Here is a 16316-nt window from a genome sequence, read left to right on the forward strand (position 1 = left end):
TTTCTTTGCCTAATTTCTTCTTTAATCTCTTTCTTCAGAGATCTGCAGTTATAATTTTGGTTAGATTTATTCCTAGCCTTTCTGTGGTTGTTGTGAATGGAAGTTTCACATGGGCTCTTTCTGGGTGTTGATGGCACAGAGAAAGTTTACTGACTTCTGTGAGCTGATTTTGTATCCTAACACTTAGCTGAGTCAGTGATAAATTCCAGAAGTTTTCTGGTGGGATTTTTAGGTTATCGTGTATAATATCAAATCAACTACAAACATAATTTTACCTCTTCTTTTCCTTTCTGTATCCCTTTAATGTCCTCCTTTTGTCTTATTGTTCTAGCTCATGCTTCAAGAACTATATTTAAAGGACGTAGGGATAGTGTAAATTCCTGTATCATTCATGATTTTCTTGAGATGGCTTCTGTTATAGGAAGCTGCTTGTTCATTTCCTGGCCGCTGTTATGCTGTATGAACTGGACAAGCAGAACCCACAAAAAAATGACTGCTGAACTTATTTAAAGGTGATCTGGTCCTTCAGGATTCATACTTCATAAAAGAGTCTACAAGATATTCTGCAGGACACAGAAGAAAGTGACTGACAAACTGCCAATATAGGTGGAACTGTCTTTGAAAATTTCTGCTTCATGGAAAAGTCTGCCAGATACTATGGGCCTGTAGGCTGAAGATGATTTCCCACAACATCACAGAAGAGCTTTGGGTGACTGTCCAGGCAATGAGATATCTCCGTCAATTCTAGAGTTTTATAAGTTGTTTACAATGCACTTCCTGTTTACTTAGGTAATATTATAGCCTTCTGGATTCTTTCATGGAGTTGAAGAATAGACAGTTATAGTTTTCCTTAGTTATGATAAAAGATAAAGTAGAAATAAATATTATAACTGTAATTCTTGCTTGATACCTGTTTTGTTATATGTAATTTTACTATGTTAAAGTTAAAACCTTATTTTTTATTTAAACAGAAAAGAGGAAATGGTATGGGAAATCCTTCTGTATGTGTTGCTTTTATTGGTGAATGAATAAAGAAGTTGCTTCCAACCAATGGCTTAACAGAATATAGCCATGCTGTAATATATGTAAAGTCAAAGAGATGCCATGTAGCTCTGCAAGAGAAAGATGCTGGGCAGAACCTTGCTAGTAAACCACAGCCACATGGCAATACACAGATTAATAGAACGGAGTTAAATTAAGATGCAAGAGCTAGCCCATAAGAAGCTAGATCAAATAGACTGAGCAGCGATTTAATTAATACAGTTTCTATGTGGTTATTTCGGGCCTGAGCAGATGGGAGCAAACAAGCAGCCTCCTATAACAGGCTTCAAATTTTTCTCAATGAAGTACAGTATTAGTCCTGGGTTTTGCATATATAGTCTTTGTTATATTGAGGTATGTTTCATAGAGTCCTACTATGTCTAGAATATTCATCATTAAAGTATGTTTGATTTTGTCAGAAAGTATTTCTGTGTCTATTGAGATAATGATGTAATTTTGTCTTTTAGCTCATTTACATATTTTTTTAAATCAGTGGTTCTCAACCTTCCTAATGCTACCACCCTTTAAAATAGTTCCTCATGTTGTGGTGACCTCAAACCACAACATTATTTCATTACTACCTCATAGCTGTAATTTTGCTGTTGTTATGAATCATAATGTAAATATCTGATAGGGCAATGTATCTGATGTGTGGTCCCTGTGGGGTTCAGGTTGAGAACCACTGAATTAAATCTATTGATTTATGTATGTTGAACTAGTCCTGTATCTCTAGGATGAAGCCAACTTGATTGTGATGGATGATGTTTTAGATATGTGTCTGTATACAGTGTGTAAACATTTTATTGGGGATAGCGTCATCTATGTTCATCAGGGACATTGGCCTTCTTCATATGTCTATGAAGTGGCACTTGCTTCATTGAGGAGTTTGGAAGAATCTCTGTTTCAATTTCTTAATAATACTGGAATATTCATTTTAGATCTTTGAAAGTCTGGTAGAGTTCTGGTGTGAACCATCTGGGCCTGGGATTTTTAACTGGAAATTTCTATCTCCTCATTTGTTATGAGTCTGCATGGGTTGTTGACCTTTGTTGGCTTAGTTTTAATAGTTTGGCTAATATTAGAATTCTATCCATTTTTTTAGATCTTCTATCTTAATAGAGTACAAATTTTAAACTATTCTCATAATTTTCCAAATTTTTTTGCTTATAATATTTCCTTACTCATTTCAGATTCTGTTGGTTTTGGTTATCTATTTCTTTCTTTCAGTTAACTGGGTAATAGTCTGTCAGTTTTATTTATAATCTCAAAGATCCAGATCTTAGATTTAACAATTCCTGGGGGTTTTTTTGTTGTTGTTATTTTTTTTTGCGTGTGTCTGTCTGTCTGTCTGTTTCATTGATTTCTATTCTGATTCTTATTAGTTCTTGTCATCTGGCAGGTTTGAGTTTGGTTTGTTCTTGTTTTTTGAAATTCTCTTACACATTAATTTATGCTTTTGTGTGCATTCTTATTTTTAATATAGAATCTTAGAGCTATGGATTTACCTCTTATATCTGCTTTTCATGTTTTCAGTAATTGTTCTGTGTCATATTAACATTTTTATTTAGTTTTTGGGACTCATTTATTTTTAACTTTTTTTTAACCCATTCACTGATGAGATGTTCAATACCCACAAGTTTTTGTACTTATTAGAGATTTGTGTCTAGCTGCTGATTCTAGGTGCTAACGCATTGTTGCAAGATAGGCTACATGGAGTATAACCTATTTCAGTTATTCTGATTTTGTAAAGATTTGTTTTGTGTTTTAGAGATTTATCCATGACTTTTTGGTTGAATGTATATTCTTTCATATTGGGGTGAAATAGTCTATAGATATGTATTAGGTCATTTGATGTATGATATCATTTAATTGCACTGATTTGCTTTTCATTTTTTGAAGAACTAAAAAAAAATCAAGAAAACAAGTGACCCAATAAAAAGTAGGCCATGAATCTTAACAGAGAGTTCTCAAAGAAAAAATTCCCAAGGAATAGCTTTTTAAAAATGTTCATCATCCTTAACAATTAGAAAATGCAAATCAGGAAAAAAATTAAATTTCTTCTCACTGCAGTCATGGTAAAGATCAACAAAACAACTGACAGCATATGCTGGAGAGGATGTGGGTGAACGTGGACACATATTTACAGCTAATGGAATTACAAACAGGTGCAGCCACTCTGGAAATCAGTATGGAAAGTTTCCAAAATTCTAAAAGTAAATCTAATATATAAGAAAGGTAAGTGATTTCTTGATATTTCCCCAAAGGACTCAACATCCTTCTCCACCCATACCTGTTTGGCCTTGTTCATTGTGCCTCTATTCACAATAGTTAGGAGGTAGAAAAAAGTCTAAATATCATCCAACTGACAAAGTGATAATGAAAATGTGGTAAATGTACACTATGGGACAATATTCAGCTATAGTAAAAATTAAATTATAACATTTGAGATGAAATGGGTGGAACTAGAAAATATCATATTGACTGAAGTAACAGACCCCAAGAGACAAATATAACATGTTCTTGCTCACCTGAGGTTCATAGCTACAAATCTTCAAATGTGAACATAACCTGAAATAACAAAAGTAACTAATAAAATAATAAAGGATTATGGGGGCACTACTAGAGAGGGCAATATTAGGACACAAGTGATAAGGAGTATTGGGGACCAGCCTCAACAAAAATACCTCTTGTCGGGGTAGAGGCATGGGGATTTAGAAATATAGTGAAGAATATGAAGATGCAACTGAAAATAATAAAATGGAGAAACATAGAATAGTATTGGGAGGAAATTCCAGTTAGTACTAAAATTCATCCATGTTTAATGTCCAATTGAGTTAAATACACCTGGCCCCAAAAGGTAGGAATAAGACAGAAAACTGCATTAAGATGATACAAGGAAATGAATAGACCAGTTGAAGTTTGTGGGCTAAATACAAAGTTAAATATTCTGTTGCTAGAACGAAACAAGTCATGCTCACACCCTAGACCAAAACATTCTGTAGGCAAGCACTCCCTGGGTAGAACCCAATATTATCTCCATAAGGAACTGGACCCTTAGTCAGACCCTTAGACTTTTGTTTGGGGTAAAAACATATATACTTCTCTGTTCCTGAAATACAAGGTCTGGATATTAGCCACGTCTGTTAACAATAACCTTGAGAGAGCAGAACTCTTTGAGCTAAATCTAGCTCTTTGCTTGAGGTAGAAACACAATGACCTCGAAGGAATAAAGGTAACTTCCAATTCTGACCTTTGGTCAATATGGAAATAGACTCACATTTTTGGGCTTCCACAAAGGAGGAAAATGTAAAAATTGGGGAGATTTAATTGGGAAAGGGAGAGGGAAGTCAATATAAGAAGATATGGAGGGAAATGGGGAGACACTAAAAATTTGTAGAAATTATAGAGAACAATATTATTTCTTATTTACCCAAATTATTTAAAAGACGTGTAAGTATGGATATATACATATACATTTAATAAAGTTATGCCCCTTAGACTGACAATTTGAAAAAGAGTCATTTAATATATAGCAAAAAAAAAAGTTCTTGGCATGAGAAATCCCCTTATGAATTTTTGTGAGAGAAATTTAAGAGAATCCACAAACAGTATAGGCTAATTCCACTTAGCTGTTCTTCAAAGATTGAAGGCTAGTCCCTATTGCTGAAGACAGCACACACTTTAAACAGAGAATTTGGAGTAATCAGGCTAGATCTGATTCAAAAGTCTATACTTGAGGACTTTCTTTTGTAGCTTCAGAAAGCACTATACAATGATGCCAAGGTACAAAAGCAACCAATAGTCCTACCTATCTATGATGCTTATGAGCCAAAATAATGACCAGCATGACAAAATATCCTGAAAGGTGCAATAGTGGCATTTATATCTTGGTGGTAACCAACAACTCTTTAATTGGATTTCAAGCCTTCTCAATAAGGAAATCATGCCTAATCCTGAAACATAGCTAACAACCTGTGGCTAATGGATCATGAATCTTAGATGAGAACTTTCTATTACCTTTACTAAACCAATATAATTCCTAACTGCATTCTAAATACTTATACCTGTGGATAAGTATAGCCCTCACTACTCATCAAATAATCTTCTCTTTGCAGCAGATGGAGACCATTATGAAAAACATACAACTGGTCAAGATACAGAAAACAACTGACATCCCAGAGTCAGTGGGTTCATCTAAACACAACTCTTGCATATAAGGCTTAGAGGGAACAGGCAGATTATAAGAACCAGGAAGTCTGTTGTGAGATAATGCTTCCTAGAAATGACAGGGAAGCTAGACCCATGATATCTCAACATTATGACTGCCTAAACAGGACCTGAACAATGACAATAACAAAAGACAGGCTATTGTGAGGAAGCTAAATCTCATGGGGTTTCATTCTTTGACCAAGAACTATGGGCAACTAAGAATCAAGGAGAAAAGAAAAAATAGCTATTTCCAGGGATGAGTTCCTTGATTCGTTGCCCAATTTCAAGTAGTCAGCCCTAAAATCCTATGCACGCAAGCAATACTAAACGAACTAAGCAGATTGTTCATATATTTAGGTGTGTGTGTGTGTGTGTGTGTGTGTGTCTATAACAATGACAAATGACAAAGAAAAATAGAGAGGCTTTTAATTTTATGGGTAACAAGGATGGTATGAGGAAGGGGTGGGAAGGAAGAAAGGGAAGAAATAATATATTCATATTTTAATTTAAATATATGTTAAGATAAAAATAAAATAAAATGATCCTGCGAAATCTGCCTCCTTCCAAATGTTACCCATGTGTGGACATCCCATTCAGGCTTTTCAGAATTATCTCACAATCACCTTCTTTGTGAACCTGTGCTTAGGCTCAAACCTTTCAGGCTCATTATAACCATAAATGTTGCTTAAAGTACTGGAAACACATTTCTTATTGTTTCAAAAGCTCACAATTTACTTGCAGAGAGAAAAAAACAAATTGATAGCCACACGTTCTATGCTTGTAAACACAAAACAATCTCTTTGCATCGTTGTACAATGTGTTCAGCCAAACAATGCGTACCACAGTGATGTTGACTGGCATGTTTATCCAGAGCCATTCAAAAGGTCCCAGAGAAAATAACCTTGATCTGTGACATTTAAGCCCATCCACATGTTCAACCATTACTTTGCTCATGTGTTCATTCATACAAATACAATGTGTGCAAAACAAAGGTTAATATGCATATATGATGTTGGATAATAAGTCCAGGTTAGAACTATTATGTAAACTAGCTTATTGGTGATTCACACTGTAGTGAGACACAGAAACTGCATGACTTGAGGTAAATTATACTCTCCAAAACATTTCACTGTACTCGGCGGGTGGAGGCTCTCAGTCGTGGATGGGTGGTTTTCAAGCAGGAAAGAAGGTGAGGTGAGTACAACCCTGAGACATTGCTTTGTGAGTTAGGAAAGTGTGGATGTGTGCAAAGCTCCTCAGTGTCACTATGCCAGGGCACTGTGTGTGGGCCATTTGCACACTTACGAATCTTTTTTGCTTTGTGATACACATATATGCACTTCAGAATGGCTAATCCTTAACAAACATTTATAATTCTTCATGCCAAGTATTATTCGGCCAGTCCTAAAGGCAATCCCATTTTATTTCTGTCAGACTCTATTAGACCAGGATTGAACCCTAATGCATGTACTGTCTTTGTGGATCCCACTCTCTATGAAGAGATACTTTGCTCAATCTAGGCACGGGGTGGGGGGCAGCTTGGTCCTTCTTTAATGAGGTGATGTGATAGGACAGACTTAGTTGACTTCCCAGGAGAGGCCTTACCCTCTCTGAGGAAGCCTTACACTCTCTGAGGAATGAATGGGAGAAGAATTTGGGGGGAATGGGAATAAAAGAAGGAGGGAGTCCTGGGATTGGTATGTAAAAATACAAAACTCTGACAGTTTTGTTAGTCATCATTCAATTACTATAACAAAATATTTATATAGTTGAATTATGAGGAGAAAATTTTATTTCGACTTATTGTTTGAGAGGTACAAGTCTATAATTGGCTACTTCCATCATTAAGGCCTTTGGTGCAGGTGCCAGATAGTTTGACAGGGGACAAAGAAAATTTTCTTACCTCAGAAGCCACACCCAATAAAGATATAAATCCCCCTACTAAGGTTTACACCACCTCCTAAGAGCTCTACCAATCCTTTAACACAAGGGCTGTCATGTATGCATCAAGATCCAAACTTTAGCCTGAGGAGTATGTGAATACTAACTATCCTGGGAGCAGCAGCTTCCAGGCTGAGATGCATTCTGAAGGAAAATGCATGGTCTTGCTTCAGAGTCATGTGCTGAGACCAGGGTTGTGTGTCCATGTGCAAATCACAAATTACAAACAAAGAGACTGATGTCATATGTGTTTTATTGGGTCTGCAAAGCATATGGAAAAACAAAGGGAGACGATTTTCTTTTATTTTTATTTAAAATGTGGAATGTGTCCTAAAAGGTGTGCATATAATAAATGTACAGGTGGATGAATTTTCTAGAAATAAACTTTAATTTATAGGTATGCTTTAGAAAAATATTTCTGAAAATGCATTGAAAGTGTTGTTTGGTAAAAGTTATGTCATCAACTTGCCTTATAAATATTTATGTTGATACACAGAGACTTGGGCTTCTCTCAGCCTTGGTCAAAGAAACCTCTTTTTGCAGTGGCAGTGGTTAGTGCAGACTCATAACTTGTTAAGGTTCTGAAAAAGAGTAACTGTGAGTGTCCAGACATAAATAGGACATCTATATCAACCCCTCTCAAAAACCCCAAGGTTCGGGAAGCACCATGAAAGTGCAGGAGAAAGGATGTAAGAGCCGAGGTTGGGCAGAGTGCCTTGAAATACCATCTGGCAAACGTGACGTGGCTATTCCTACAGGAACTCACAAGAACCATGATTACCAGGACAAGATCAAGCTTGTAAAAGTCCATATTGGATAAGGTGGATTTCTTAGGGTCCTTTCCCTAACCAAGGTGCTTTTTCTAAGTGATTTCAGTTAGGGTAGGGAGAGTCACTTTTTACTCAGAGGTCACCTATGCCCTAGTGAATGGCCCCACACTGATGCACAGGCAGGACTAATTGGACTCAATAGATTATATACCTGGAAGAAAGAAAGAATGAAAGGAAGGAAGAGTGGAAGGAAGGAAGGAAGGAAGGAAGGAAGGAAGGAAGGAAGGAAGGAAGAAAAAAGAGGGGGGAGAGGGAGCGAGGGAGGAAATAAAGAATGAACTGGAGAGATACATCCATTTAATTTTTAAGAGTACTCATTGCTCTTGCAGAAGTCACTTGGGTTTGATTCTCAGCACCCACATGGTGACTCACAATCATAACTCTAGTCCCATTACATCCAATGCCCTCTTCTGACTTCCACAGACACTGAACACTTATTGATCCAATCTATACATATAAGCCAAGCACTGAGGACCCTAAGAGAGACATAAATGAATCTCCTCTACATGGGAAATAGAGGAAGGCAAGATCTCCTGTGTAAATTGGGAGCGTGGGGGTCATGGGAGAGGGTAGAAGGGGAGAGGGGAGGAAGGGAGGGGAGCAGAGAAAAATATATATCACAATAAAAGCAATTTTAATAAAGAAGAAAAATAAATAAAATAGATAAATCTAAAAAGGATATTAACTTGGAATAAAGATGTTTTGGGGGTACTAGTAATAATTAAAGGAGAAGAGTGAGGGTACATATGATCAAAATATATTTTATACCTGCATTAAAGTTTCAAATCAGACAAAAGTTATTAAAGATAAATAATCTCAATGTATAATTTTCTGAAACACAGTTGTGAACATTCATTTGCTGGTCTTAAACACAGAGCCCTAAAAATTCATTTTCCCTAACAATCTTCCCCATAACATCCTGGCCTTGATAATTGTTTCACTTTTTCTTCCTAGAGTCAATTCCCACAGAAGACATCTTCCATCTGCCTCGGGCTGGGGGAGCCTTTCACTGCAGCTTCCTTTAGAAGCAGAGTTATTAATCCCCAGTGTCCTAGCCAGCTAGCACCAGCTTGCTTGATGAGGGAGCGGTATTCCCTAGCTGCAGAATGCTTTAAAACATTTTTTCAGTGCTTCTAATAATTCTGCTTCATCTGGTCACAGAAAACCCTCACTTGAGAGTAGAGTTGGAGACAGGTTCATGGAGAGCACAGTGCTGAAGGCTTTAAGATGTACCCGAGGAGATGAAGCTTTACATTGTTTTTATTCTCTCCCATAACTTCCTCTTCTCTTTGTCTTCATTTCTGAATCAGTTGGTGAAGGGATTTCTTAATATTCAATTTAGAAGCAGATATAGCCATCCATCTCTTCAGAGCATTAAGAGGAAACCAGCTACGTTCAGAAAGGTGATTCTAGGTGCAATATGACCTGTCAGTGAAGTATGGAGAAAGGTCTCCTCCATCTTCTTTGCTCAAAGCAGAACACTCTAGACACACTCCATGGGCCCAGAACTCAGCTTCTTTATCAATGCCTCAGTATCCCTGAGGCTGCTATAGGGCACATCACAGAAGCACTCAAAGCAGAAATGTGGATCACAGAGCATGCATAAAAGTGCCATCTATCTCTCTCATATCTCTCTCTCTCTCTCTCTCTCTCTCTCTCTCTCTCTCTCTCTCACACACACACACACACACACACACACACACACACACACACACACCAGAACTACACATGAGAAGCATGTAATTCAGTGGACCAGGCAACAGTCCCAAAGCAGGCAATTCAGGCCTCTTACTTTCTCTATATGAAGGCCCTCCCTTGCCCTCACCCGGATTCTTTAGGTGTTCTAGTATGAGAGAAGATGCATTTTAAGTGAGCTGAGCACGAAAGGGTACCCAGCAGAAGGGGTGATACTGGATTATGGAAAATTAAAGGCATCCTGCTTAGAAGGGAAAAGACACAGAGAAACAGCAGAGCCAGCAACAGAGCTCCTAGTAAGGACACACAGTGAGTCATTAACCTCAGAAATACTTTATGCTAAGGAAAAACAGAAAATGCCCAAATGTCCATAACTAAGATGGAGAGCTATATGAAGATGGAAGGGACTAGGCTCTCACTCCTCCAGGTAGATCCTGTCACATCCCGATCTTGTGCAGTCCTGCACTCATCCTCAGAGTCAGACTCTCCCGGATCCTGTATCCCCAGCTGCTTCACCTTGAACAGGATGAATGACAAGGTTTAGATATGTTCCCTTGTTGGCAAAGTGGGAGCAGTGATATCTTTGGATAGTGAGATCAGGAAGATGGAGACTAACAAATAATGACATGAAAAATCAGTAACATCAACCCAGAACTCTCTAAAGCAACACAATAACTTCTTCCTGCTACTAGGCAGGGATCAGAGAGTGACCTCACAAAACAGAGATGGATGTATTGAAGAACATTTTTTCAGGATAAGCACCCTCTGGTAATTCTCCTCACAATCAAGCAGGTTATGATTGGCAGAAAGTAAACATAAAACAAATGAGAATGTGGCCTAGCCAGCCATGAGGAGATACTAAGGACTTGCAGGTCTCCAGTCTTCAGGGATGGTACCCGCTTTAGCACATGTTTCCAACCTGGCAGGTCTTCACCATTCTAGCTACAGCAGCAGAGCAGGTGCAAGCATCTCTCAACTGCTCGTGCTATTTTGAGCAGATAGAAAGAGTCCTGATGCTATTCCCAGAGTCTTGGCTCTCCCTCATTCATAGTCAGTCAACTTTGGATTGGCTCCTGATCATTTTGTAAATTCTTAATTCTCAACCATGAACCACGCATGCCCTGGCATCTTCAAAGGGCCTTATGTTCATTTTAATAACCAACTGGAGAAAACATCAGAAGGCAGGTACTTATGCTGAGAAGTCCCTTGATCTTCTTGAAGGTTCATTTGGGCAACTGAACTGCTGTCTTGGAGTTTCCAAGCTATATTCAGCTTCTCTGTGTACAGTGGAAAGGGAACACAGGCATCCTCCTTGGGACACTAGGTTTATTGGTTACTTTTCTCCTTGTTGCAACATAATACCTGACAAAAGTTCTTAAGAAAGAAGGGGTTTATGTAGACTTCTAGTTCATCATGGTAAGGAAGTCATGACATTGGGCAGTTAATGCAGCTAGCTCTTGACTCAGCTGGTCACAATGCATCTGTTGTCAGGAACAGAGAGCATCGAGTGCTCCTACTTAGACTTCTCCTTCTCAGAAGTCTCCTTTTTACTTGGTACAGGGCAACACAAGGAATGATGTCCCCCAAATTTTTGAGAGGTTGACCCATCTCAGTAAACCTAATCAAAATAACCATTCAAATGTGTGTCTCATCTGTTGATTGTTCTAGATTTTTGTCAAGCTGACACTAGTCTTTAACCAATTCACTGAACATCCGTACAGAGAACTGCCTGTTTGTATCACCCGGGCTGTGATCAGATGATCAGACTCTTGTAAGTTGTCAAGGCCTCTGTGTCCTGAGCTGGGTCCAGGGCATAGTCTTTTTCAACTTTTTCTTTCTCCAAGACAGGGTTTTCTCTGTAGTTTTGAAGCCTGTCCTGGAACTAGCTCTCGTAAACAAGGCTGGCCTCAAACTCACACAGATCAACCTGCCTCTGCCTCCCAACTGCTGGGATTAAAGACATGCACCACCACTGTCCGGCACACATGGTCTTTTTCAATGGAGACTCTAGTGTCTTCTAGGAGCTATTCAAAACTCTTGGCCTACCTGCTTCCAGGACATTTTCCACACAACAGCAGCCCCAGCCTCTTTACAAAGACATCAATCAAACTCTCAATGGCACTCGACCTGATCACATTTAGACTCACAGACATCCTAAAGAAGAGCTTACAACCCCGTGGGGCCGGGCATGCTGTCATATGCCTGGAATTTTTCCATCCTACAAAAGGCCCAGAGAAAAACACCTCTTAACTTTGATAGATGGCCATGTAGGTTATTTCTCCCCTTGTCTTATTTGCTGATATGTGGCTTATAGGTGTGCCCTCAACTCAGACTAATCAGGCTTCTTCAGAAAGCTTTCCCCTTTCCCCCCTCCTTCCCTTCCCTGATGACTTCACTACCCTTGTACTTGAGTGTGTATTTATCACCAAAGACATTCACCCTAGACCTTAGAGTTTGCTCTATGCCAGTAAACATGGATTCATATAGTGTTTCAGGAGCAGATGTGTTAGATCATTAGGCATTGCGATTCCTCTGTCTGACAAAATCACTTACTCTTATGGGTTCCATTGCACGGAATGAGTTCATGAAACTCTCTGTGGATGGGACCCCCTATAGATAAATTTCTTTTTTGCTTTTCTATCATCCATCTTGTTTTAACCTTTTGCTTTTGTCTTGGGTTTATAGAGTAATGGCAGGATGACCCATGTCATGACCAGACCACTATTCCTGTGTGATCTTCTCCATGTATAACTCTTGGTACCAGACTTTAAAAGGTGAGCAACACCTGCTACTTAGCAGCTCAGTCACCATTATCAATAAGTCAATTAGACCTGCAAGTAAAACTGAGAAGAGGGGCAAATATATTTATTCAGTGTAGCCACATTAAGAAGAGAAATACTATTAGAAGGAAACACAGGCAGTTCCCCAGCAAGATATATATCCAGCAAATAATTTTCTGTATTTAACTCCATTAGTTCAGGAATTAAGGCCAACAGTTGACAAATGGGACTTTATAAAGCTAAAAACCATCTGTAAAAGTCTGTAACAGCAAAGGAAGCAATTAATCTAGTGAAGAGGAATCCCACAGAGTGGGAGAGAATCTTTGCAAGCTGTACATCTGATAAAGAATTAATATGCAGAATATACTCAAATCCAAAAACAAAAAACATAGAGTTGGGAAAACAAATGACTTCGTTAATTAAAGTAGACTATAGATATGAACAGAGAGTTCTTAAAATAGGAAATAAAAATCTCTAAGAAATATTTTTAACAGTGTTCAACAGCCTCACCAATACAGAAATGCGAAATGAAACTATTTTGATATCTCATCTTGCCTCTGTCCAAATGGCTAAGTTCAACAAGTCAAGTGACAACAGAGTTGTATGGAACATGAAGGAAAGGAACACTCATTCGCTATTGATGGGACTGCAAGGTGATGGAACCGCTCTGAAAATCGGTATGGAGAGTTCTCAAACAGCTGAACTAGATGTACCATACAATCTGAGAATATGCCTCAGAGGACTTGACGTCCTACTTCATAGACAATTGCGCAGCCATATTCTTTGCCATTCGATTCACAATAGTGGAAACAACCTTAATAGCCTTCAGCAAATGAATGGACGATGAAAATATGGTACATATACACAATGGAATTTTATTCAGCTGTGAATACCAATGTAATTATGAAGTTTTCAGTTAAATGGATGGAACTACAAAATATAATGAGTAGGACAGCTCAGGCTCAGAAAGACAAGTGCTGCACGCTCTCTTTTACTTGTTGACCCTAGTTCCAAATCTTCAGACTTGAGTATTTTCATACTCAAAAAGTAAAAGGGGACCATAGAGAGGAGGAAAGTAAGAGTTCAAGTGGAGGGGATACGAGGACAGGCTTGCTATTAAAGGAGGATGAGGAAACAAAGGCTGGGGTCTTTAACTTGGGAGAGGGATGAGAGAGCAATATAATGGGAAGAGAGTCGGGAGAAATAAGTAACACTAAAGATACTTGAGAAATCATAGAGCAAAAGGCTGACATTTGTTATGGGATAGCTCATTGCTTTACTTTTTCCTGAGGAAGGCTTTCTCTCCCACACTCAGCTCTCCTTGGTTGCCTGTAGTTCTTTGTAGAGGGATTCCGCATGTCTACTATTGTTGTCCATATTCGACTCATGCTTCAGTAATCATGGTAATGAGACTTTATGACATACAAATAACATACAGACTGAGGATGTTGTACTTGTGTTTTTAGTAATGTATGTGTGTGCGTGTGTACATGTGTCCGTGTGTGCATGTGGACATATGCACAGTTTAAATGACGTTATTCTACTACAGATGTTAATGTTCCCTCCAAGAGCCATAGACTACCTAACAAAATCCCCAGTACCTTGTGTGGTAAACCTCTCAAGTTACTCAAGTTAAAAGTAATACAGACTATTATTATTGCTCTTGGTTGTCAGCCTATTGATAAAGACACTACACAATTTTGAGATAGACTTGGAGAAATCGAGCTGAGGCTGACCTGCAACCCTTAACTAAGGAGTAGCTTCTATAACCTACCAAAGGAAAAAAGCAATCAACATTCCCACCATCTGCAAAGCCTGAGAACCACAACAAGAGATCAACATAAGATGCAGTAAACCACAGATACCTAATCGGACTTACGATCACTCAATAGGAAGAAATCCATGCCTGGGATTCTAATCATACACAGCTATATATGACTGGAGAAATCATGGGACCTAGAGGAGAACATACTGCTGTCATTTTTCTAATCCAGTATAATTTCTAAATTCCCTATCAATACTGATCCTTACATCCATAAATTGAGCATAGAAGAAATAATGAGTTTTAAGGGAATTGGAGGAGACATGGGAAAAATTGGGGAAGGAAAACAGGTGGAAATGTTGTAAGTAGTGGTACTCACGGAGACAATTTTCAAAAAGAAATTTTTAATTAAACAACATGGTCACAGTAAGGCCTCGAGTCCATGTTCTGGGTTCTGAGGTTCAGATGTGACTAAAGAGCCAGAAGTGTGCATAGTTAAGTTATCCTGGTCAGGCCATGCTCACACTCGCTCTCGTGGCTCTGCTGCACTCTCAAGGTGATCTGACAGCTCTTCAGAACCATATCAATCTTTCTCTGGGAACAAACTTTGCACTTGCCTGGCATGAAAGCCTCAGCATTTTTCTTCTCTCAACAAGACATTCCTAGGGAAATTCTAATCTCATGGAGACCATTGTTCAAATAGTATAATAGACAAAAGAAGTAGCTTGGCACATCTTCATTACTGCCAGGACAGTTACATCCAGAAATCTATGCTCAATTTATTGCTCTGAATATTGGTATTGGCCTTCCTGGTCATTATACTTATCTCAATTTTCATTGTGTAATTTTCTACTCAAATTTAAAAACCTATATCTATATATTTTATTTTAAGCATGCAAATAAAATATTGTCCAGTAAAGAACCCTGAACTACTAATGAAGACAGAGGAGTTTAACAATGCAAAATCATATGCCTAATGAACTTAATGGTACCATTCTTTCAAACTGTTGAAAAGTTCTTATGAATATCATTTATTCTCTAGATTCATTTGGCAGATCTTTTTAAAACACATAATAAAAAATAAAGATAGCTTTTGAATGAACTAAACTTCTAAATTAGGGAAACCTACATTACTGAAGTTGTGTCAACTTCTAGTTTGTTTTCTCTGTCCTTAGATTATATGTGTGAGTAGAGCAGTGTGTAGTTCAGATTGAGCTGATGTCAGTCATGGAAGCAAATGTTCAGAGCGGTTCAGTCAGTGTGGTCTTTTATGAACAGGGTCCCTATGAGGTATGGTCTCTGAGCATGCCACTCTGGGAGAAGTTCACTAAGGCAGCCACCAAGTAGGAAGGTGAGTTTCAATCCTAGCCTCTTCCATAGGTTCTCATAAGGTCTGAGAGATGCTTCACCTCTGGAAAATACAAAAGGTTCTTTGTTGCTTCTGTGGTATTTGGGGCCTTGTAGAAAAAAATTATTAATGAGTATAAGAATTTTTTTAAGATTCAGGGATCTTTATGCAAAAGAATAATCACAGAGTAGAATGAGAAATTCAATGGGTGCACCTGTGCACTCCAGATGATGTAACACAGTATCATAGATGCAACAGCTCTAAGAAGAGATGTATCTTGAAGAATAGAAACCTAACACCAAAGCACCACGATTTGATTTCTCAAGAGTGTCTTTGCCTGTTACACAAAAGGTTCCTTCCCGCTGTGTTTGTGATGAAAGGGATTGGTGTCTGAAAGTCCTGTTGGAAGAGAATTGATCATTGTCATTAGGCCCTGTCTTCATCAACACATCACCTGCCAAAGTCTCTGTCTCCTTATACTATCGGTTGGGGAATAAAGATTTCAATATATACATTTAGAGAAAACAGATCTTTCAGACAGTATCAAAACCTCAAACAAACCTCTCTTACCTCTTTCCATAAAGAGCATTCGGGGTGTTTTAGAGACCCCCTCTTCTTTGCAAGACCTAGTTTGGTCTCCATCAGGAAATAACATTTCAGGAGAATGTTCTGCTCCCATGAGGCACAGTTTCAATAGCCTGGTCAGATCC

The sequence above is a fragment of the Alexandromys fortis genome, unplaced genomic scaffold (genome assembly GCF_014885135.2).
Source record: "Alexandromys fortis isolate MF-2015 unplaced genomic scaffold, M_Fortis_MF-2015_v1.1 scaffold_108, whole genome shotgun sequence".
Classification (NCBI taxonomy): domain Eukaryota; kingdom Metazoa; phylum Chordata; class Mammalia; order Rodentia; family Cricetidae; genus Alexandromys; species Alexandromys fortis.